Source organism: Dendrobates tinctorius, unplaced genomic scaffold (assembly GCF_039654945.1).
Source record: "Dendrobates tinctorius isolate UK_male_01 unplaced genomic scaffold, ASM3965494v1 ptg000004l, whole genome shotgun sequence".
Taxonomy (NCBI): domain Eukaryota; kingdom Metazoa; phylum Chordata; class Amphibia; order Anura; family Dendrobatidae; genus Dendrobates; species Dendrobates tinctorius.
In genome coordinates this window covers 35,269,552-35,292,475 of record NW_027361672.1, presented here as the reverse complement: position 1 = coordinate 35,292,475, position 22,924 = coordinate 35,269,552, and the positions used below count along the sequence as shown (strand labels likewise).

General features: G+C 47.6%; 1 long non-coding RNA gene across 1 annotated transcript in view; it reads left to right on the top strand.

Annotated features, from left to right (window-relative positions):
- The window catches only part of LOC141082879 (uncharacterized), a 38,545-nt gene extending 17,779 nt beyond the window's left edge, over nucleotides 1–20,766 (top strand). The window contains exon 3 of the long non-coding RNA XR_012230600.1: nucleotides 17,006–20,766. This is a non-coding gene — a long non-coding RNA (uncharacterized lncRNA). The remainder of the gene's footprint in view (nucleotides 1–17,005) is intronic.
- Nucleotides 20,767–22,924: the final 2,158 nt, after the last annotated feature.

Sequence of the window (22,924 nt, the reverse complement as noted above, 5' to 3'; positions counted from 1 at the left end):
CTTTGGGGGTCTGTGCAGGCATCGTCCGATGGGACTACAAGTCCCATCGGGCGATGCCTGCTACCATGACAGTGATTGACACATTAGCCAATGATGGGACAGTAGTAGTCCCATCATCCGGCTAATGTGTTAAATGTTAAAAAAAAAAAAAAAAATACTACATACATACTACATGCATGCTACATACATACTACATGCTACATACATACTACATGCTACATACATACTACATATATACTACATGCATGCTACATACATACTACATGCTACATACATACTACATATATACTACATACATACTACATACATGCTACATACATGCTACATACATACTGCATGCTACATACATACTACATACATACTACATACATACTACATGCATGCTACATGCATGCTACATACTGCATGCTACATACATACTACATACATACTACATACATACTACATGCATGCTACATGCATGCTACATACATGCTACATGCATGCTACATACATACTACATGCTACATACATACTACATATATACTACATGCATGCTACATACATACTACATGCTACATACATAATACATGCTACATACATACTACATATATACTACATACATACTACATACATGCTACATACATGCTACATACATACTGCATGCTACATACATACTACATACATACTACATACATACTACATGCATGCTACATGCATGCTACATACATACTGCATGCTACATACATACTACATACATACTACATACATACTACATGCATGCTACATGCATGCTACATACATACTACATGCTACATACATACCACATACATACTACATACATACTACATACATACTACATGCATGCTACATACATACTACATACATACTACATACATACTACATGCATGCTACATACATACTACATGCATGCTACATGCATGCTACATACATACTACATGCTACATACATACCACATACATACTATATACATACTACATGCTACATACATACTACATATATACTACATGCATGCTACATACATACTACATGCTACATACATACCACATACATACTACATACATGCTACATGCTACATACATACTACATATATACTACATGCATGCTACATACATACTACATACATACTACATGCTACATACATACCACATATATACTACATACATACAATACATTCATACAATACATACATAGACATACAGTACATATAACATAGAGTAACATACTTACCAATACTTGTCACATTGTTCCCCGAAGCCATTGTCTTTTCCGGAATAAATATTAACATAACAAACCACAAAAATACTCACCCACGATCCGAAGCAGTCCACGAGTGTGTCCCACGACGATCTTGGGTAGAGAACTGCAGCATCAGATGATGCTGCCGTTCTCTACGGGCTGCAGGAATCCAATGACGGAAGGTAGGTATCCTTCCGCACTGTATTCCTCCGCCACTTAAAAAAAAAAAAGTCCCTAGTCTCACTTTATGCCATTGCTGCGTGGGAAATTCCCACACAGCAATGGCATAAAGTGAGACTAGGGACTTTTTTTTTTTTAAGTGGTGGAGGAATACAGTGCGGAAGGATACCTACCTTCCGTCATTGGATTCCTGCAGCCCGTAGAGAACGGCAGCATCATCTGATGCTGCAGTTCTCTACCCAAGATCGTCGTGGGACACACTCGTGGACTGCTTCGGATCGTGGGTGAGTATTTTTGTGGTTTGTTATGTTAATATTTATTCCGGAAAAGACAATGGCTTCGGGGAACAATGTGACAAGTATTGGTAAGTATGTTACTCTATGTTATATGTACTGTATGTCTATGTATGTATTGTATGAATGTATTGTATGTATGTAGTATATATGTGGTATGTATGTAGCATGTAGTATGTATGTAGTATGTATGTAGCATGCATGTAGCATGCAGTATGTATGTAGCATGCATGTAGTATATATGTAGTATGTATGTAGCATGCATGTAGTATATATGTAGTATGTATGTAGCATGTAGCATGTATGTAGTATGTATGTAGTATGTATGTGGTATGTATGTAGCATGTACTATGTATGTAGCATGCATGTAGCATGCATGTAGTATGTATGTAGCATGCATGTAGTATGTATGTAGCATGCATGTAGTATGTATGTAGTATGTATGTAGTATGTATGTAGCATGCATGTAGTATGTATGTAGTATGTATGTAGCATGTAGCATGTATGTAGTATGTATGTGGTATGTATGTAGCATGTAGTATGTATGTAGCATGCATGTAGTATATATGTAGTATGTATGTAGCATGTAGTATGTATGTAGTATGTATGTAGTATGTATGTGGTATGTATGTAGCATGTAGTATGTATGTAGCATGCATGTAGCATGCATGTAGTATGTATGTAGCATGTAGTATGTATGTAGCATGCATGTAGTATATATGTAGTATGTATGTAGCATGTAGTATGTATGTAGTATGTATGTAGTATGTATGTAGCATGTAGTATGTATGTAGCATGCATGTAGCATGCATGTAGTATGTATGTAGCATGCATGTAGTATATATGTAGTATGTATGTAGCATGTAGTATGTATGTAGTATGTATGTAGTATGTATGTGGTATGTATGTAGCATGTAATATGTATGTAGCATGCATGTAGCATGCATGTAGTATGTATGTAGCATGCATGTAGTATGTATGTATGTAGTATGTATGTAGCATGCATGTAGTATGTATGTAGTATGTATGTAGTATGTATGTAGTATGTATGTAGCATGCAGTATGTATGTAGCATGTATGTAGTATGTATGTAGTATATATGTAGTATGTATGTAGCATGTAGTATGTATGTAGCATGCATGTAGTATATATGTAGTATGTATGTAGCATGTAGTATGTATGTAGCATGCATGTAGTATATATGTAGTATGTATGTAGCATGTAGAATGTATGTAGTATGTATGTAGTATTTTTTTTTTCTTTAACATTTAACACATTAGCCGGATGATGGGACTACTACTGTCCCATCATTGGCTAATGTGTCAATCACTGTCATGGTAGCAGGCATCGCCAGATGGGACTTGTAGTCCCATCGGACGATGCTTGCACAGACCCCCGGACATCAGCACAGCCCCCCGGCAGGCCGGCACAGCCCCCCGGCAGGCCGGTACAGACCCCCACAGGGTGCACAGACCACCGGCAGGCCGGCACAGCCCCCCGGCAGGCCGGTGCAGACCCCCACAGGGTGCACAGACCACCAGCAGGCCGGCACAGCCCCCCGGCAGGCCGGTACCGACCCCGGGCAGTCCACACAGCCCCCCGGCAGGCCGGCAGAGACCCCCGGAAGGCCCGAAATGACCGCGCATCATGATGCGCACACACCGAGCATCATGATGACGTCAGGCCGTCAATCAACTTTGAACTTCCGATTCCGATGCCGAATTCCGATATTGAAAAAATATCGGAAGTCGGTATCGGAATTCCGATACAGCAAGTATCGGCCGATACCCGATACTTGCGGTATCGGAATGCTCAACACTAGTAGTGAGTGACAATGGCCGAAATCTAGTGGCAGCTTTGGGCCTAGGCAACCTCACTCACATACCATGTCTGGCACACGTGCTCAATTTGGTCGTGCAGAGCTTTCTGAGGGACTATCCGGATCTTGATGCACTGCTGCACAAGGTTCGCCTAGAGTGTGCTCACTTGCGGCGTTCCAGCATGGCAAGATCTCGCATTGCATCTCTGCAACGCCGATTCCGCCTGCCAGAACATCGCATCATATGTGACCTCCCCACCAGGTGGAATTCAACGTTACATATGTTGGAGCGGTTGTGTCAGCAGCAGGCAGCAGTAATGGAGTACCAGCTGCATCAGGCACAAACAAGTCGCACTGTGCGCCGGACACACTTCACCACCACTGAGTGGGCCACTATGAGGGACATCTGCCAAGTTTTGCGTGCCTTCGATGACTCCACGCGGATGGCCAGTGCAGATGATGCACTAATCAGCATGACTGTCCCCCTCATCTGTCTGCTTCAAAAAACCTTACAAGCACTAAGTGAGGAGGTTTTTGAAGAGGTCGAGGATGAGCAGTCAGAAATGCCATCTGCTTCTGGCAAGTCTGCGCAACGTGCTTCCACACAAAGGCCCAGGCAGGGGACACTTAGTGAGGAGAATGACGAGGAGTCAATGGAGGAGGAGGAACACATCTCTCCAGAGGAGGGAGGTACACAAGGCTCTAGTAGTCAGTGTGTACAGCGAGGGTGGGGTGATGCTGAGCAGGCAGAGATGCTGCCTCAAGATGGGGACAGCGTTTCCGGTCCAGTTGGCAATCTGCAGCACATGGCTGATTTCATGCTGCAGTGCTTGTTAACTGACCGCCGCATCGCCAACATTCTCCACACGGCTGATTATTGGGTGTACACCCTCCTAGATCCTCGCTACCGGGACAACTTACAAAGCCTCATACCACAGTTGAACCGGGAGTGAAAAATGCGGGAGTACCAAGAAACACTTGTGCAGGCCATCATGTTCTCCATTCCCCCCCACAAGTGTTGCTGGTAGTGCTTTTCAAAGCAGCCATGTGGGTAGAGGCAGTGGAGGAAGCTTTGCACAAAGAGGTAGCAGAGGCAGTGCCGCAGGACAAGGCAAGGCCAGTATGGCCCAAATGTGGAAAAGTTTTGTGGGACCACCACAAACGGCTACACCATCACAGACGGCTCCAGTCAGCAGGAGGCAACGTTTCCGTCAGATGGTGACAGACTACTTGTCGTGCCCTGTTAGTGTTCTCCCAGACGGCTCTTCCCCATTCAAGTATTGGGTCTCTAAGCTGGATACATGGCCAGAGCTTAGCCAGTATGCATTGGAGGTGCTGGCTTGCCCTGCTGCCAGTGTATTATCGGAACGTGTCTTTAGTGCTGCAGGTGGTGTGGTAACAGACCGTCGCGACTATCCGCCGATAATGTTGACCGGCTTACTTTTGTGAAAATGAACAAGGCCTGGATCTCACCTTAATTTGCCAGTCCTCTTCCAGAATAAATAATTGGCTGGCAACAGGATCCAGGTCTCCTGTTGTGTTCATGTTTTTATGACCTGAACTTTATTTCCTGGGCTACAGCAACGCCCGTTGTTGCTCAGAAGTGCTGTCCGCACAGACAAAACACTCGCTCATGTGTAAGTGGGGTTCGGTAACGTCAGCTGATCCCCTGCTGTGTGTACGGCAAACTCTCCTGCTGCCTACAACTTCTGACTACCTCTGATTTAATATGTTCTCTGATTTGCCCTCTGTCTCCACTCTGTTTTGAGTATTTCCTCCGGCCTACAACACCGCCTGTTTCTGCTCTCAAGTGCCGTCTGCACAATCCACACTTGTTCCTGTGGTACCTGGGTCCTGTAACATCTGCTCATCTCCAGAGTTGCAAAAAAAGGGGGAGACAAAAAAGCGCAATAGGGTCTTATCCACGTTACAAAAGACAGTATATCATGAAATATGCTCACCTGGTTAGGATGAGATAAGAGCGTGTAGGTAGCGGCTGCTGCAGATCCACAGGTCTTCAGTGACCAAAGAAATGATGAATCCAAAGGGAGTTTGTAGCTATATTCCGCGCTGCCGCTTTAGACAAATTCCAGGAGAATGCTGTATGATTGCAGTGGTTTTATTCTACGCGTTTCAGGGGTCTCATGCCCCCTTCATCAGGAAATACCACCTAGGATGTTTGTCTGCCACTGTCTCCTGCTCTGTCCACATTCCCACTGCAAGCAGTGGGAATGTGGACAGAGCAGGAGACAGTGGCAGACAAACATCAGGGGATCTGCTGACATTACAGAATCCCAGTAACACAGGAACACGTGTGGATTGGGCAGACGGCTACTGTACGCATAAACTGGCAGTGTTGGTAGTCACGTGAAATCCTGGAAACAGAGTGGAGACAGATGCCTAATTGGAGCACGTTGACAGTCTGTTGTAGCCTACAAACAATCTAAAACTGCCACCAAGTAGGCCTCGGCCTGCACCCTGGTTCTCCCTGGGCTCCAACAACTCTAGTTGGTGCTCGGAAGTGCTATCCACACAGAAAAACACACTTGTTCATGTGAAAGTGGGGGTCAGTAATGTCAGCTGATCCCCTGCTGTGTGGAGGGCAAACTGCTGCTGCCTCCAAATTCAAACAACGTCTTATCTTAAACTGCCTCCAAGTAGGCCTCAGCCTACAAAATGACTATCCCTGGGCTCCAACATCATCAGTTGTTGCTCGGAAGTGCCGTCCATACAGAAAAACACACTCGTTCATGTGAAAGTGGGGTTCAATAACGTCAGCTGATCCCCTGCTGTGTGGAGGGCAAACTGCTGCTGCCTCCAAATTTTAGCTACTTCAGATTTAAACATTCTCTGATTTGGCCTCTGTCTCCACTCTGTCTCTAGTATTTCCCCTGACCTCCAACACCGCCAGTTCCTGCTCACAGTTGCCGTCCACGCATTCCACACGTGTTCCTGTGTTACTGGGGTTCTGTTACGTCAGCAGATCCCCCAATGTGTGTCCGCCACTGTCTCCTGCGCTGTCCACCTTCCCACTGCAAGCGGTGGGAATGTGGACAGAGCAGGAGACAGTGGCAGACACACATCAGGGGATCTGCTGACATTACAGAATCCCAGTAACACAGGAACACGTGTGGATTGGGCAGACGGCTACTGTACGCATAAACTGGCGTTATTGGTAGTCACGTGAAATCCTGGAAACAGAGTGGAGACAGATGCCTAATTGGAGCACGTTGACAGTCTGTTGTAGCCTACAAACAATCTAAAACTGCCACCAAGTAGGCCTTGGCCTGCACCCTGGTTCTCCCTGGGCTCCAACAACGCTAGTTGGTGCTCGGAAGTGCTGTCCACACAGAAAAACACACTTGTTCATGTGAAAGTGGGGGTCAGTAATGTCAGCTGATCCCCTGCTGTGTGGAGGGCAAAGTGTCCAGCTCCCTCCAAAGTCAAAATACCTCAGCTTTACACCTGGCTCCTAGTAGGCCTCGGCCTGCACCCTGGTTCTCCCTGGGCTCCAAGAACGCTAGTTGGTGCTCGGAAGTGCTGTCCACACAGAAAAACCCACTCGTTCATGTGAAAGTGGTGTTCGGTAACGTCAGCTGATCCCCTGCTGTGTGGAGGGCAAAGTGTCCTGCTCCCTCCAAAGTCAAAATACCTCAGCTTTACACCTGGCTCCTAGTAGGCCTCGGCCTGCACCATGATTGTCCCTGGGTTCCAACAACGCTAGTTGGTGCTCGGAAGTGCTGTCCACACAGAAAAACACACTCGTTCATGTGAAAGTGGGGTTCGGTAACGTCAGCTAATCCCCTGCTGTGTGGAGGGCAAACTGCTGCTGCCTCCAAATTGTAACTACTTCAGATTTAAACATTCTCTGATTTGGCCTCTGCCTCCACTCTGTCTCTAGTATTTCCCCTGACCTCCAACACCGCCAGTTCCTGCTCACAGTTGCCGTCCACGCATTCCACACGTGTTCCTGTGTTACTGGGGTTCTGTAACGTCAGCAGATCCCCTAATATGTGTCCACCACTGTCTCCTGCGCCGTCCACCTTCCCACTGCAAGCGGTGGGAATGTGGACAGAGCAGGAGACAGTGGCAGACACACATCAGGGGATCTGCTGACATTACAGAATCCCAGTAACACAGCAACACGTGTGGATTGGGCAGACGGCTGCTGTACACATAAACTGGCGGTGTTGGTAGTCACGTGAAATCCTGGAAACAGAGTGGAGACAGATGCCTAATTGGAGCACGTTGACAGTCTGTTGTAGCCTACAAACAATCTAAAACTACCAACAAGTAGGCCTCGGCCTACACCATGATTGTCCCTGGGCTCCAACAATGCCAGTTTGTGCTCGGCAGTGTCTTTGGCACGGAGACTCCCTGTTGCCCAGCCTGGTTCCAGCACGCCTGCTGTTTCCGGGTAGTGTCAAGGTCACTATGCCACCAATCCGTTGTCCTGTCGTCTTGCGGCCGGGTTAGCCGACTCTACGGTGCCTGCAGTTTAGGTGACTCCTATGTGGGCTGCGGGAACTGGCACTGAAGGCTGGATCCGTAGTGCCAATGGGACATGGACCCCCTGTAGGACTGTGGGTTTCGGTAACTGCGGCCGGCTTGCGGCCTGGCTACTTTGCTTTCAATGGGTACCTTCTGCTACCCACCCGGGTTCCAGCACTGTCTGCTGGTTCTCGCCAGAGCCTTTGGCCTAGGTGCCTCCATCTCGGTATCCGAGGTCCAGCACCGTCAGCTGGTCCTTAGTAGTGCTTTTTAGCACAGGTACCTTCTGCTTAGTAACCGTGGTCCAGCACCGTCAGTTGGTCCTCGGTAGTGCCATTGGCTCTTGTTCCTTCTGCTACCCATCCGGGTTCCAGCACTGTCTGCTGGTTCTCGCCAGAGCCTTTGGCCTAGGTGCCTCCATCTCGGTATCCGAGGTCCAGCACCGTCAGCTGGTCTTTGGTAGTGCTTTCTAGCACAGGTACCTCCTGCCTAGTAACCGTGGTCCAGCACCGTCAGCTGTTCCTCGGTAGTGCCATTGGCTCTTGTAGCTTTTGCTACCCATCTGGGTTCCAGCACCGTCAGCTGGTTCTCGGCAGTGTCTTTGGCACGGGGACTCCCTGTTGCCCAGCCTGGTTCCAGCACGCCTGCTGTTTCCGGGTAGTGTCAAGGTCACTATGCCACCAATCCGTTGTCCTGTCGTCTTGCGGCCGGGTTAGCCGACTCTACGGTGCCTGCAGTTTAGGTGACTCCTATGTGGGCTGCGGGAACTGGCACTGAAGGCTGGATCCGTAGTGCCAATGGGACATGGACCCCCTGTAGGACTGTGGGTTTCGGTAACTGCGGCCGGCTTGCGGCCTGGCTACTTTGCTTTCAATGGGTACCTTCTGCTACCCACCCGGGTTCCAGCACTGTCTGCTGGTTCTCGCCAGAGCCTTTGGCCTAGGTGCCTCCATCTCGGTATCCGAGGTCCAGCACCGTCAGCTGGTCCTTGGTAGTTTTTTTTATCACAGGTACCTTCTGCTTAGTAACCGTGGTCCAGCACCGTCAGTTGGTCCTCGGTAGTGCCATTGGCTCTTGTTCCTTCTGCTACCCACCCGGGTTCCAGCACTGTCTGCTGGTTCTCGCCAGAGCCTTTGGCCTAGGTGCCTCCATCTCGGTATCCGAGGTCCAGCACCGTCAGCTGGTCCTTGGTAGTGCTTTTTAGCACAGGTACCTTCTGCTTAGAAACCGTGGTCCAGCACAGTCAGTTGGTCCTCGGTAGTGCCATTGGCTCTTGTTCCTTCTGCTACCCATCCTGGTTCCAGCACTGTCTGCTGGTTCTCGCCAGAGCCTTTGGCCTAGGTGCCTCCATCTCGGTATCCAAGGTCCAGCACCGTCAGCTGGTCTTTGGTAGTGCTTTCTAGCACAGGTACCTCCTGCCTAGTAACCGTGGTCCAGCACCATCAGCTGTTCCTCGGTAGTGCCATTGGCTCTTGTAGCTTTTGCTACCCATCTGGGTTCCAGCACCGTCAGCTGGTTCTCGGCAGTGTCTTTGGCACGGGGACTCCCTGTTGCCCAGCCTGGTTCCAGCACGCCTGCTGTTTCCGGGTAGTGTCAAGGTCACTATGCCACCAATCCGTTGTCCTGTCGTTTTGCGGCCGGGTTAGCCGACTCTACGGTGCCTGCAGTTTAGGTGACTCCTATGTGGGCTGCGGGAACTGGCACTGAAGGCTGGATCCGTAGTGCCAATGGGACATGGACCCCCTGTAGGACTGTGGGTTTCGGTAACTGCAGCCGGCTTGCGGCCTGGCTACTTTGCTTTCAATGGGTACCTTCTGCTACCCACCCGGGTTCCAGCAATGTCTGCTGGTTCTCGCCAGAGCCTTTGGCCTAGGTGCCTCCATCTCGGTATCCGAGGTCCAGCACGTCAGCTGGTCCTTGGTAGTGCTTTTTAGCACAGGTACCTTCTGCTTAGTAACCGTGGTCCAGCACCGTCAGTTGGTCCTCGGTAGTGCCATTGGCTCTTGTTCCTTCTGCTACCCATCCGGGTTCCAGCACTGTCTGCTGGTTCTCGCCAGAGCCTTTGGCCTAGGTGCCTCCATCTCGGTATCCGAGGTCCAGCACCGTCAGCTGGTCTTTGGTAGTGCTTTCTAGCACAGGTACCTCCTGCCTAGTAACCGTGGTCCAGCACCGTCAGCTGTTCCTCGGTAGTGCCATTGGCTCTTGTAGCTTTTGCTACCCATCTGGGTTCCAGCACCGTCAGCTGGTTCTCGGCAGTGTCTTTGGCACGGGGACTCCCTGTTGCCCAGCCTGGTTCCAGCACCCCTGCTATTTCCGGGTAGTGTCAAGGTCACTATGCCACCAATCCGTTGTCCTGTCGTCTTGCGGCCGGGTTAGCCGACTCTACGGTGCCTGCAGTTTAGGTGACTCCTATGTGGGCTGCGGGAACTGGCACTGAAGGCTGGATCCGTAGGGCCAATGGGACATGGACCCCCTGTAGGACTGTGGGTTTCGGTATCTGCGGCCGGCTTGCGGCCTGGCTACTTTGCTTTCAATGGGTACCTTCTGCTACCCACCCGGGTTCCAGCACTGTCTGCTGGTTCTCGCCAGAGCCTTTGGCCTAGGTGCCTCCATCTCGGTATCCGAGGTCCAGCACCGTCAGCTGGTCCTTGGTAGTGCTTTTTAGCACAGGTACCTTCTGCTTAGTAACCGTGGTCCAGCACCGTCAGTTGGTCCTCGGTAGTGCCATTGGCTCTTGTTCCTTCTGCTACCCACCCGGGTTCCAGCACTGTCTGCTGGTTCTCGCCAGAGCCTTTGGCCTAGGTGCCTCCATCTCGGTATCCGAGGTCCAGCACCGTCAGCTGGTCTTTGGTAGTGCTTTCTAGCACAGGTACCTCCTGCCTAGTAACCGTGGTCCAGCACCGTCAGCTGTTCCTCGGTAGTGCCATTGGCTCTTGTAGCTTTTGCTACCCATCTGGGTTCCAGCACCGTCAGCTGGTTCTCGGCAGTGTCTTTGGCACGGGGACTCCCTGTTGCCCAGCCTGGTTCCAGCACGCCTGCTGTTTCCGGGTAGTGTCAAGGTCACTATGCCACCAATCCGTTGTCCTGTCGTCTTGCGGCCGGGTTAGCCGACTCTACGGTGCCTGCAGTTTAGGTGACTCCTATGTGGGCTGCGGGAACTGGCACTGAAGGCTGGATCCGTAGTGCCAATGGGACATGGACCCCCTGTAGGACTGTGGGTTTCGGTAACTGCGGCCGGCTTGCGGCCTGGCTACTTTGCTTTCAATGGGTACCTTCTGCTACCCACCCGGGTTCCAGCACTGTCTGCTGGTTCTCGCCAGAGCCTTTGGCCTAGGTGCCTCCATCTCGGTATCCGAGGTCCAGCACGTCAGCTGGTCCTTGGTAGTGCTTTTTAGCACAGGTACCTTCTGCTTAGTAACCGTGGTCCAGCACCGTCAGTTGGTCCTCGGTAGTGCCATTGGCTCTTGTTCCTTCTGCTACCCATCCGGGTTCCAGCACTGTCTGCTGGTTCTCGCCAGAGCCTTTGGCCTAGGTGCCTCCATCTCGGTATCCGAGGTCCAGCACCGTCAGCTGGTCTTTGGTAGTGCTTTCTAGCACAGGTACCTCCTGCCTAGTAACCGTGGTCCAGCACCGTCAGCTGTTCCTCGGTAGTGCCATTGGCTCTTGTAGCTTTTGCTACCCATCTGGGTTCCAGCACCGTCAGCTGGTTCTCGGCAGTGTCTTTGGCATGGGGACTCCCTGTTGCCCAGCCTGGTTCCAGCACGCCTGCTGTTTCCGGGTAGTGTCAAGGTCACTATGCCACCAATCCGTTGTCCTGTCGTCTTGCGGCCGGGTTAGCCGACTCTACGGTGCCTGCAGTTTAGGTGACTCCTATGTGGGCTGCGGGAACTGGCACTGAAGGCTGGATCCGTAGTGCCAATGGGACATGGACCCCCTGTAGGACTGTGGGTTTCGGTAACTGCGGCTGGCTTGCGGCCTGGCTACTTTGCTTTCAATGGGTACCTTCTGCTACCCACCCGGGTTCCAGCACTGTCTGCTGGTTCTCGCCAGAGCCTTTGGCCTAGGTGCCTCCATCTCGGTATCCGAGGTCCAGCACCGTCAGCTGGTCCTTGGTAGTGCTTTTTAGCACAGGTACCTTCTGCTTAGAAACCGTGGTCCAGCACAGTCAGTTGGTCCTCGGTAGTGCCATTGGCTCTTGTTCCTTCTGCTACCCATCCGGGTTCCAGCACTGTCTGCTGGTTCTCGCCAGAGCCTTTGGCCTAGGTGCCTCCATCTCGGTATCCAAGGTCCAGCACTGTCAGCTGGTCTTTGGTAGTGCTTTCTAGCACAGGTACCTCCTGCCTAGTAACCGTGGTCCAGCACCATCAGCTGTTCCTCGGTAGTGCCATTGGCTCTTGTAGCTTTTGCTACCCATCTGGGTTCCAGCACCGTCAGCTGGTTCTCGGCAGTGTCTTTGGCACGGGGACTCCCTGTTGCCCAGCCTGGTTCCAGCACCCCTGCTATTTCCGGGTAGTGTCAAGGTCACTATGCCACCAATCCGTTGTCCTGTCGTCTTGCGGCCGGGTTAGCCGACTCTACGGTGCCTGCAGTTTAGGTGACTCCTATGTGGGCTGCGGGAACTGGCACTGAAGGCTGGATCCGTAGTGCCAATGGGACATGGACCCCCTGTAGGACTGTGGGTTTCGGTATCTGCGGCCGGCTTGCGGCCTGGCTACTTTGCTTTCAATGGGTACCTTCTGCTACCCACCCGGGTTCCAGCACTGTCTGCTGGTTCTCGCCAGAGCCTTTGGCCTAGGTGCCTCCATCTCGGTATCCGAGGTCCAGCACCGTCAGCTGGTCCTTGGTAGTGCTTTTTAGCACAGGTACCTTCTGCTTAGTAACCGTGGTCCAGCACCGTCAGTTGGTCCTCGGTAGTGCCATTGGCTCTTGTTCCTTCTGCTACCCACCCGGGTTCCAGCACTGTCTGCTGGTTCTCGCCAGAGCCTTTGGCCTAGGTGCCTCCATCTCGGTATCCGAGGTCCAGCACCGTCAGCTGGTCTTTGGTAGTGCTTTCTAGCACAGGTACCTCCTGCCTAGTAACCGTGGTCCAGCACCGTCAGCTGTTCCTCGGTAGTGCCATTGGCTCTTGTAGCTTTTGCTACCCATCTGGGTTCCAGCACCGTCAGCTGGTTCTCGGCAGTGTCTTTGGCACGGGGACTCCCTGTTGCCCAGCCTGGTTCCAGCACGCCTGCTGTTTCCGGGTAGTGTCAAGGTCACTATGCCACCAATCCGTTGTCCTGTCGTCTTGCGGCCGGGTTAGCCGACTCTACGGTGCCTGCAGTTTAGGTGACTCCTATGTGGGCTGCGGGAACTGGCACTGAAGGCTGGATCCGTAGTGCCAATGGGACATGGACCCCCTGTAGGACTGTGGGTTTCGGTAACTGCGGCCGGCTTGCGGCCTGGCTACTTTGCTTTCAATGGGTACCTTCTGCTACCCACCCGGGTTCCAGCACTGTCTGCTGGTTCTCGCCAGAGCCTTTGGCCTAGGTGCCTCCATCTCGGTATCCGAGGTCCAGCACCATCAGCTGGTCCTTGGTAGTGCTTTTTAGCACAGGTACCTTCTGCTTAGTAACCGTCGTCCAGCACCGTCAGTTGGTCCTCGGTAGTGCCATTGGCTCTTGTTCCTTCTGCTACCCATCCGGGTTCCAGCAATGTCTGCTGGTTCTCGCCACAGCCTTTGGCCTAGGTGCCTCCATCTCGGTATCCGAGGTCCAGCACCGTCAGCTGCTCCTTGGTAGTGCTTTTTAGCACAGGTACCTTCTGCTTAGTAACCGTGGTCCAGCACCGTCAGTTGGTCCTCGGTAGTGCCATTGGCTCTTGTTCCTTCTGCTACCCATCCGGGTGCCAGCACTGTCTGCTGGTTCTCGCCACAGCCTTTGGCCTAGGTGCCTCCATCTCGGTATCCGAGGTCCAGCACCGTCAGCTGGTCCTTGGTAGTGCTTTTTAGCACAGGTACCTTCTGCTTAGTAACCGTTGTCCATCACCGTCAGTTGGTCCTCGGTATTGCCATTGGCTCTTGTTCCTTCTGCTACCCATCCGGGTGCCAGCACTGTCTGCTGGTTCTCGCCACAGCCTTTGGCCTAGGTGCCTCCATCTCGGTATCCGAGGTCCAGCACCGTCAGCTGGTCCTTGGTAGTGCTTTTTAGCACAGGTACCTTCTGCTTAGCAACCGTTGTCCAGCACCGTCAGTTTGTCCTCGGTAGTGCCATTGGCTCTTGTTCCTTCTGCTACCCATCCGGGTACCAGCACTGTCTGCTGGTTCTCGCCAGTTTCTCAGCCTTCTTGTACCTTCTGCTACATTTCCAAGATCAAGCTTTTTGAAATTGTCTTTGGTAATCCTTATTGATCTCCATGACGATGACCCTGATGATGACGACCCTGAAGACCACACCAAAGAAGACCAGAAATATGATCCTAAATAATAAGACCAAGAGGACAAAGAACATGAAGACAACCAACAAGATACAGAACAAAAGACAGAAGAACAAGAAGCAGAAGAAGCAAAAGCAGAAGAACAGAAAGCAGAAGAATATTAAGCATAAGACTAAAAATCAGCATAGAAGAAATCAAAATTATAAGCAGAAGAAGACTAAGCAGTAAATGGGGGTGAGTCCATTCCTCCTCATGGTGCCCCTGGAAAATGCCTGCTGCTGCAGGACAAACTGAACGCGGACAAATCCTGTTGTAAATCTTTTGTGACAGGCAGAACGTAAGGTGTAATCTTATAACTTTTATAGATAAGTACTACAGGAATGCCTGTCACCATAAGAAAATGAAAAAAAAGAAGAATAGGAAGAAGATGAAGAAATAGCATGTGAAAATTAATAATAGCTGAATAAGAAGAATATGAAGAATGGAAAAAAAAATTAATGGGAAGAAGGTGAAGAAGAAGAAGATGAATAAGGTGAAGAAAAAGTTGATGAAAAAAATGCTACTGCTGCGGATCATGAAGGAGAAAGTGTGGGAGAAATACAAAATAAGGTGTAGAGCATGGAAGTTGCGAAACATACATATCTGACTAAATATAAAAAAGTTAACATAGTCAATATCTTTTTAACTCCGAACGTCTTGAAAAAAAAAATTGGAATTAATGCTATGCCATGTGATTTGAATAAACCACTATGCTTTTAATGTCTCCTCCACCTCCCACAATACATTCTACATGATTCTTATTTGTTTTCAATTATGTAGAATTAGCCAACAAGGAAATAAAGGCCTTTTTTTAATTCCGATACCGGAAGTCCCATTGACTTGAATGGGACTTCCGGTATCGGAATCGGCGATACCCGATATTTTTTTCGTATCGGGCGATACCATCCGATACGATATTTTTGGGTATCGAACGGTATCGCTCAACACTAAATTTCATGCTTATGGTGCTGTGATCAGGCATACAAAAGTGTTTGCCAACAGGTAGATTCATTTTTTTTTCTCTTATTGTGTGGCGGTGAGAATTCATCCTTGTCCTAAGCTTTTGCCCGGTCTCCCCCACATACAGACCCCCAGTTGTACATTTAGTACAAATAATTATGTACACCACATTGGATGTGATGCAGCTGAAAGTACCTGGGATCTTGTAATCCTGATGTGAGTTGGGGATCTTTATCTTGTCTGAGGTCTTTATAAATGACCAGGTTTTACATTTTTTCTGGTTGCAAGGAAAGGTTCCTGCAGCTGCTGGAGAGTACAGGGAGCTTCTGACAATGATGCTTCTTAGATTTGGGGGCTGCCTAAACCACAGCAGTGGGGGGTCTGGAAAAATTGATTGTAATCAGGCATTTTTTTTGTAGTAAAGGTTGTAATTTTCATGGATCTCCCCTTAGCACCTCCAGATTTGGATTGTAGAGGACATTCTGTCCCATGCTGTAAATCCATGTGTGGGGATTAATAGTTTTCAACCTGTATGGTGCCAAGATGTGACTGTCTAGCTGAATAAGCTGCTGCGAGTGCAGCATCAGTGAGCAGCAGTGACATCATCGAGGTTACCGTGGGTCACTGAGGCTTCATTCTCAGCTGGGCTGAACTGCGGTGACCTCAGCGCCGTGAGAAAAAGTCACTGAGTTTACCGCAGTTGAGCTCAGTGAGTTCACTGCAGATCAAAGACCAATGATCTGCAGTGAAATCACTCAATGGGTGGGACCCCATTCCGTTTTTGAAAATTTAATTTATTTAAATACTTAAAAAACAGAGTGGGGACTCCTCTATTCTTGATAACCAGCCTTGCTGAAGCTGATAGCTGAGGGTTGAAGCCCGCAGCTGTCAGTTTTGCCTGGCTTGTTATAAAAAATAAAGGGGAATATACGCCATCTTTTTAATTTATTAGTTTATAGCACAGCGACAGCTGATGAATACTTTCATTAGCCACCCCCTGCTCCCGCTGTTACTAGTGGCAGCAATTGTAGGCTGATAGGAGTAGTAGTCCCATCAGTCACAGCCTGCTCTCACTGTTATCAGTTGAATATAACTCTCAACATTCTCTCCCTTTTTTTGCACCGATCGCGGACAGAACAGGGAAAATGATGAGAACTGTCTTCAGCACCCGGTGCAAGGAACAATGCTAACTGTACCGCTGCTTCCCAGGGACCGGTACATGTGGTACTGATGCAGCACACGGTTGCAACATGTATGCCACAAGTATTACACACATGGACACTGATTTCTCCGGTTCTGGTTTTTCCAGTACCTGAAATATCAGGACTTTTAAAATAGGTTGAAGACCCAGTATGGGAGGAGGGCAGTATTGAGAGTGAAGTAATGTATGAGTGGCAATATTCAGATAGAGGGATAACGTGATAGTACAGTACGGGTGAGCAGTATACAGAATGAATCAAATTGTGAAAGCACAGTGTGGGGCAGCTGTATTCACAAGGAGAGACAGCGTGAGGGCAAAATTTAAAGTGGTCTTTTCGAGTCTTGACAGCTATGCTTTATTTTCCTTTTGCAGAGTTTGAACAAATGCTAAAAATTTGTTGGCCAGGAACATGGAAAAGGAATTTCCATCACCATAACCATGACCAGAGCTTTCAGGTGCTTTTGGGCCTCCTCCATCAACAGTAGTTGCATCTACTCAAGTGCTGACAACAGAAGAAGTATATCTGCACCCAGAGGATCGTTTGGCTAAACATTGACATTTTTTCAAAGAATTCTGGTTGGAAAAACATGATATATCTAAAAAAAATCAAGGCCGCTTGCATTAAGATATATCAGTGGATTTATTTTTTTGCAGTAGTGTTTTAGGGCAAACCTTTACTAAAATCTACCATCACTGCTCTAACAATTGTGCTGACAGATGCAGGCAGAATAGAGAAAAGAACACATGCTGACTTTGTTTCCATAGGAAGAAAAAGCAGTTTCACCTGCTGAGCTAACGAGAAAGGTCTGGACCCCATCCAAACCAGCTCATGTTTATTAGATTATATGCATGCATGACTTGTAACTGACTTCCCATGTTTTCTGTCTAAGGCAGTATTGAGATTACAAAACAGTATTATTTCAGTGTTGTATCATGCCAGTGATTTTATTTAGCTAGCTTGTCTCTGCCAAATGGGCCTGCAGTCATATTTTGGCAAATATGAGTGTTACATGAAAGAGTTAAAGCTAAAGTATACTGCATCTAGAATTCCAGGTGCACTACAATGAAAAAAAGGATTTTGTTTCCTGAAGCTTAGATCCTTGAAGTGTAACATTTTGATATTTCAATTCACCTTGTTTGTTTTGCTACAGTGGTTGTTAAAAAGAAATTTGTTATTTAGTGCAAAACACCAAAAAATGGAGTGTGGTCAGGGGTATTTTATTAATGTTTACAGCAGTCTCTGGGAGAAAAATTGCCTAAAAAAATTCCACCAAACCAATAGCATGCAGCATTTTGAAAAAGGTATGCAATTGACATGAAATCTACAAAAAGAACATAAAAAATTAAATATAGAAAAAATACCAGTTCCAAAATAACACTGTACCCATCTAGTTATAGACTCTTAATGAATTGTTTTAAGAAGGAGAATCTGAGGCATGATTATATAAAAGTTATAAAGATTTTATTATTACATCAAAATTACCAATAATAAATATATACAATGTAAAAATTACTGTGGTATACAAGGTTTTGATTGGTAGGTGACATGAAAGAACAGTGACCATATGCCAGGTCAGGATTACATAATAAGAAGTATGCGAACCACCCATAAATTTTAACAACCTACACAAGAGTTGTCAGCATCATTTGACATTCTCATGTAGGTAATTGTTTCTTTTTTTACCCTGTACCAAATTGTGGCAAAAGAGCAATCTAGCGGGGACGCTATGATGCGGGGTCTATTGCGGAATCTAGAGTATGTATCTGGTGCACATTATACATATGATACAATAATAGGAAATTAAAGGTTAATTACCCAGTAGATGAAAAATCCTGCCTGGACTGCGGCAATGTACCCCAACACGCCTTTTGCGTGGATGTCACTTCCTCAGGGGGCGTGCAGTCCAGGCAGGATCTTTCATCTCTAATCATGAGTCAGGTTTTTCTTCTTAGAAAAGATAAAGTAAAATAAAATTGTATAAAAAATAAGCAATATTTTCCTAGTTGCATATTTTCTGAAATGTTGCAAAAGTTTCTGGTGTACAGGGAGGAACTGGAGTTCGTTTGTGACAACTTTTTGAAAAATTGCAAATGATAAATCAGGCAAAAAACATCTGGAAATCCAAAACTACACACACAATGGTGATCTTATAAACAAACAGGCAGATGCATCTAAAATAGATGTTAACAAAGTGGTGAATGGAAAGATGGAAAAATTAATTTGGTGCAAATGAAAATGGCACAAAACAACAAAACTCAACCAAAAACAGACACAAATCTAATGATGAATGTGTCTCTATTTTTCCTAAATAATGGATGTGAATGCAGTTATTTAATATAATAATAATTATAATATAGCAATAATAATACAGCCATGAGCAGCACAATCAATACTACAATAAAATTACTGATGAAATGATGTACAATCCAATATACTGCAGTCATACAGTACACAAAAACGCTATTAATAAGTGCAAGTTATACCAATAGCCAATAAATTCTGATACCTTTGTGCAAGACAGTCATGTTTTGCCACTTTAACCTCTGAAAACAATTTTGATAGATGTAAAATTTGCAGACAAGCAGTAAGATGTAATTGGTTAATTTTGTATTAAGATATCCAATCAGTGGAAATATGGGACCAAGCAAAAACTTAAAATCCTTTTTCTGTAATTATTACAGTTGACACTTCATGCTTCAGGAGCAAGTGTTTTTGTATATATTAGACCCTGACATATCAAATTTTTATGCCCCATATACCCATCTGAGTTTCTGGTTTGCTAATATAACAAAAAGGCCCAGGTTCATCAAGATATCACTGGTCTTGATGAGGGGGTATGTTGAAGACAGGTGCTCACCTCATAATGAATCAGGAGCATCTGACAAGTGGCATGTACCAAATTTTGGTGAAATTGCTTTAATGAATAAGGGTCATAGTGATTTTAGTCTCTAAGCCTATTTGTGTGTCCAAGTTTGATCCTTTTTGTAACTATGAAATGTGTCCGAGAAAAAAACTGACAGCAAATGGATGATTTCTATTTTGCATTAGTGTGGTTTTCACTGACTTTTGACTCATTAAAACACTTATTCAGATGTGATTTTTCTCGCACACAAAAAATGGTCCCAGTTTCAATAGTATCAGTAAATTCCCTGACTATCCACCCCTGTATAATGATTTTAGGTAAAAATTAGGTTTAAGAAAGCATTTATATTGTCCCCTTTTCTATGCTAATTATGGCTTTGACTAGTCGATGGGGTTAGTTGCCCCAGACTATTCAGCCCTCTTTCCATGTTATTGTAAGGTGAAGGAACTACCTAGGCATGTCTCCTCCGTGAAGGGTCCGGAACTGTTGAGGCTGTCACCTATATTGCGAAGTAGAAAGCTTGAGACTACAGACTGTGCTCTGTGTTTGAGAAAAGGGATGTGGCTAAGCAGACAGAGCTGCAGTGTGCGAGTGACCAGACAGTTTGGGCGGGAACTTTGGGCGCACCGGACACCTGTGAGGTAAAATCAGCTGAGAGGTGTCTGGGCAGAGCAGAGCCTGGGACGGCAGAGTGCTTTGACAGGAGATCATCAACTGAGTACCACTCAGACACCGCTGTCTCAGCTGACATCACTGCCCTCGCTGAGACGGCTGATACATCTGACAACGCTGACACAGCCACCCCCGCTGACAGTACTGACAGTGAATGACAAGTTCTGTGAACGGGACTTAAACGTGTGTCGATTCGGCACAGCAAACCAGGCTGCCCATTGTAAACTGTGTTTGGGCAGTGCTGCAAATCTCTGTAGTGATGGAACACTCACCGCTGAGGATAAGGTCGTATCTCTCTTCATCACCTCGCCGCCATCATCAGGACCATGGGAGGATACCGCCAACATCAAAAGATACTACATCATTTACCTCAAGATTGTGACAGACCCCCACTGCGATGCAATCTAGGCAGCACCAGTCACAAACAGAAGTTCAACCGTGATTGGCGCCTGTGTGATAAGTTATATTTTATTGTATTGTCGGCTTTACTTGTCCATGTTCCTTAAGTTATCCCCATTAGCATTTTGATGTATTATCCCTCCCTCCGTTTTCTCCCTGCATGGAGTTCCTACTGTATATTAAACCCCTTCCACCCTTGGTCTGTGTACAGTCCGTTACTGCAACCTATGTGCCTGCAGTCTCCTCATATTATCACACAGCTGTGGGCGTGATAACATAATTTGCAGGAGCTGTCGTCATCGCCAGTCGATGCTAATCTAGCACATGCGAGCCACACATTTTGGCAGAGTCACTGCACCTCTGCTGCCGTGTATACGCTTCCTAGGATTAGAGGCACACTGTGCATCACCGGAGGCCTTATGAACTTCTGCTCATGCCCAGGGTGCCTCTGAAGCCGGGATGTGAACTTAGAAAGAGGGCTGACTAGTCAAGGGCAACTAACGCCCCAACAACTAATCAAAACTCTAATTAGCATAGAAAACCGGGATAATATAAATGCTTTTTTAAACCTAATTTTTACCTAAAAACATTATACAGAGATGGCCAAGAAGGGAATTTACTGATACATATGTGAATGGTGCTAGGTAGAGTTGAGCGACTTTTGGTTTTTTAGGGTCGCGTTTCGTTTCGTGAAACCCGACTTTTCCAAAAGTCGGGTCGAGCAAGATCGTCCGATTATAGGGAAAAGTCGGGGTCGTCCCGAAACACGAAACCCAATGTAAGTCAATGGGGAATAAAAGTCGGCAGTGAGAGGAGGACAGGAAACACACCTACAGTGCCCATTTGAATGCCAAAAGCATCAATTCTTCTTACTTAAGCTTGTCAACCTTAATTAACTTCATAATATAAGTTACGCACTGAAAAATGGGGGTTATTTGGCTAAAGTTGTGGGGGGGGAGGGCTGGCTGCAGGTTTTCATGTGCCCTGGGCGAAAGAGCGCCCCTTTAACACATACCACAACTCATCATGCTCCGATACGGCAGATAAATAGCGGTATAGTACAATGAAAAATACCTCACTTTTTACATCTCATGACGAGGCCCATCTATTTCTCCATACAGAATCATTGGTCCCATATAATGTTTGAAACAGTATATGATGAGCTCCACATAATGCTACAGTATATGTTGGTCCCCATGGATGAAGCTCCACTGTCTTATGGGCCCAAATAATGCTCCAAACATAATGGGCCCCATTTCTAATGCTATAGTGTATAATGGGCCTTGTAAATGCTGCTCCAGTGTCTGATGTCCACCTTTGGAATGTTCCAGTGTATGGTGGGCCCCATCTATCATTCTCCAGAGTATAGTGCTCCCCAAAAATTGCTGTCCCAACATTGAAAACAATCAAATAAGTCTCCTCGCTAGGGAATCCCTGTACTGGTCTGGACAGGTGCTGTAGCTTGCTTAACAGCTCGCCAGCCGTTCTCACGCCCAGTATGGATTGCACGTGATTGCACAAAGGTTAGAAAGGGTACCGTATCCCCGGATAACATGTATGGATAGCATACACATTCAAAATATATGTCTCAGGAGGCAGGCTCAGACGGTGTTAGGCCCAGTATGGATTGCACGTGATTGCACAAAGGTTAGAAAGGGTACCGTATCCCCGGATAACATGTATGGATAGCGTACACATTCAAAATATATGTCTCAGGAGGCAGGCTCAGACGGTGTTAGGCCCAGTATGGATTGCACGTGATTGCACAAAGGTTAGAAAGGGTACCGTATCCCCGGATAACATGTATGGATAGCGTACACATTCAAAATATATGTCTCAGGAGGCAGGCTCAGACGGTGTCAGGCACAGTATGGATTTGACGGCCCAGATTACACAGCGGAGGAGCAGGGAGAGGTAAAGATTGCAAATGCTGGGGCCCTGCCCAAGCAAGGGGGGCCCACTCGTGGGCGTCGGTACTGGCACTGGGCCCCTCATAGTACAGCGGTGTGTCTGACGGCGGGTGTGCACCACCACCGTCAGAGACACTTGATTGCACTATGAGGGACCCTGTGCCAGTGCCCGCGCCCAAGAGTCGGCCTACCCACCTGTCCAGGGCAACGGCACTCGCACGGTGTCGTGCACTAGGTGGTGACCCCGGCCATGGGGGGGAGGCAGCACAGTTAGGGAGTTTTAGAAAGTGGCATATGTTGATGTTGGACATTCAGCTGATGCAAAAGGCGAAATAGGTGAAGTACCAGGAAGAGGTGGACCAAAGCAAGCCATTTTTCTGTCACCCTATGTGTCATCAGGGGAAGGTGGGACAAAATCCTTGGAAACCCATGCGTGGTTCATTTTA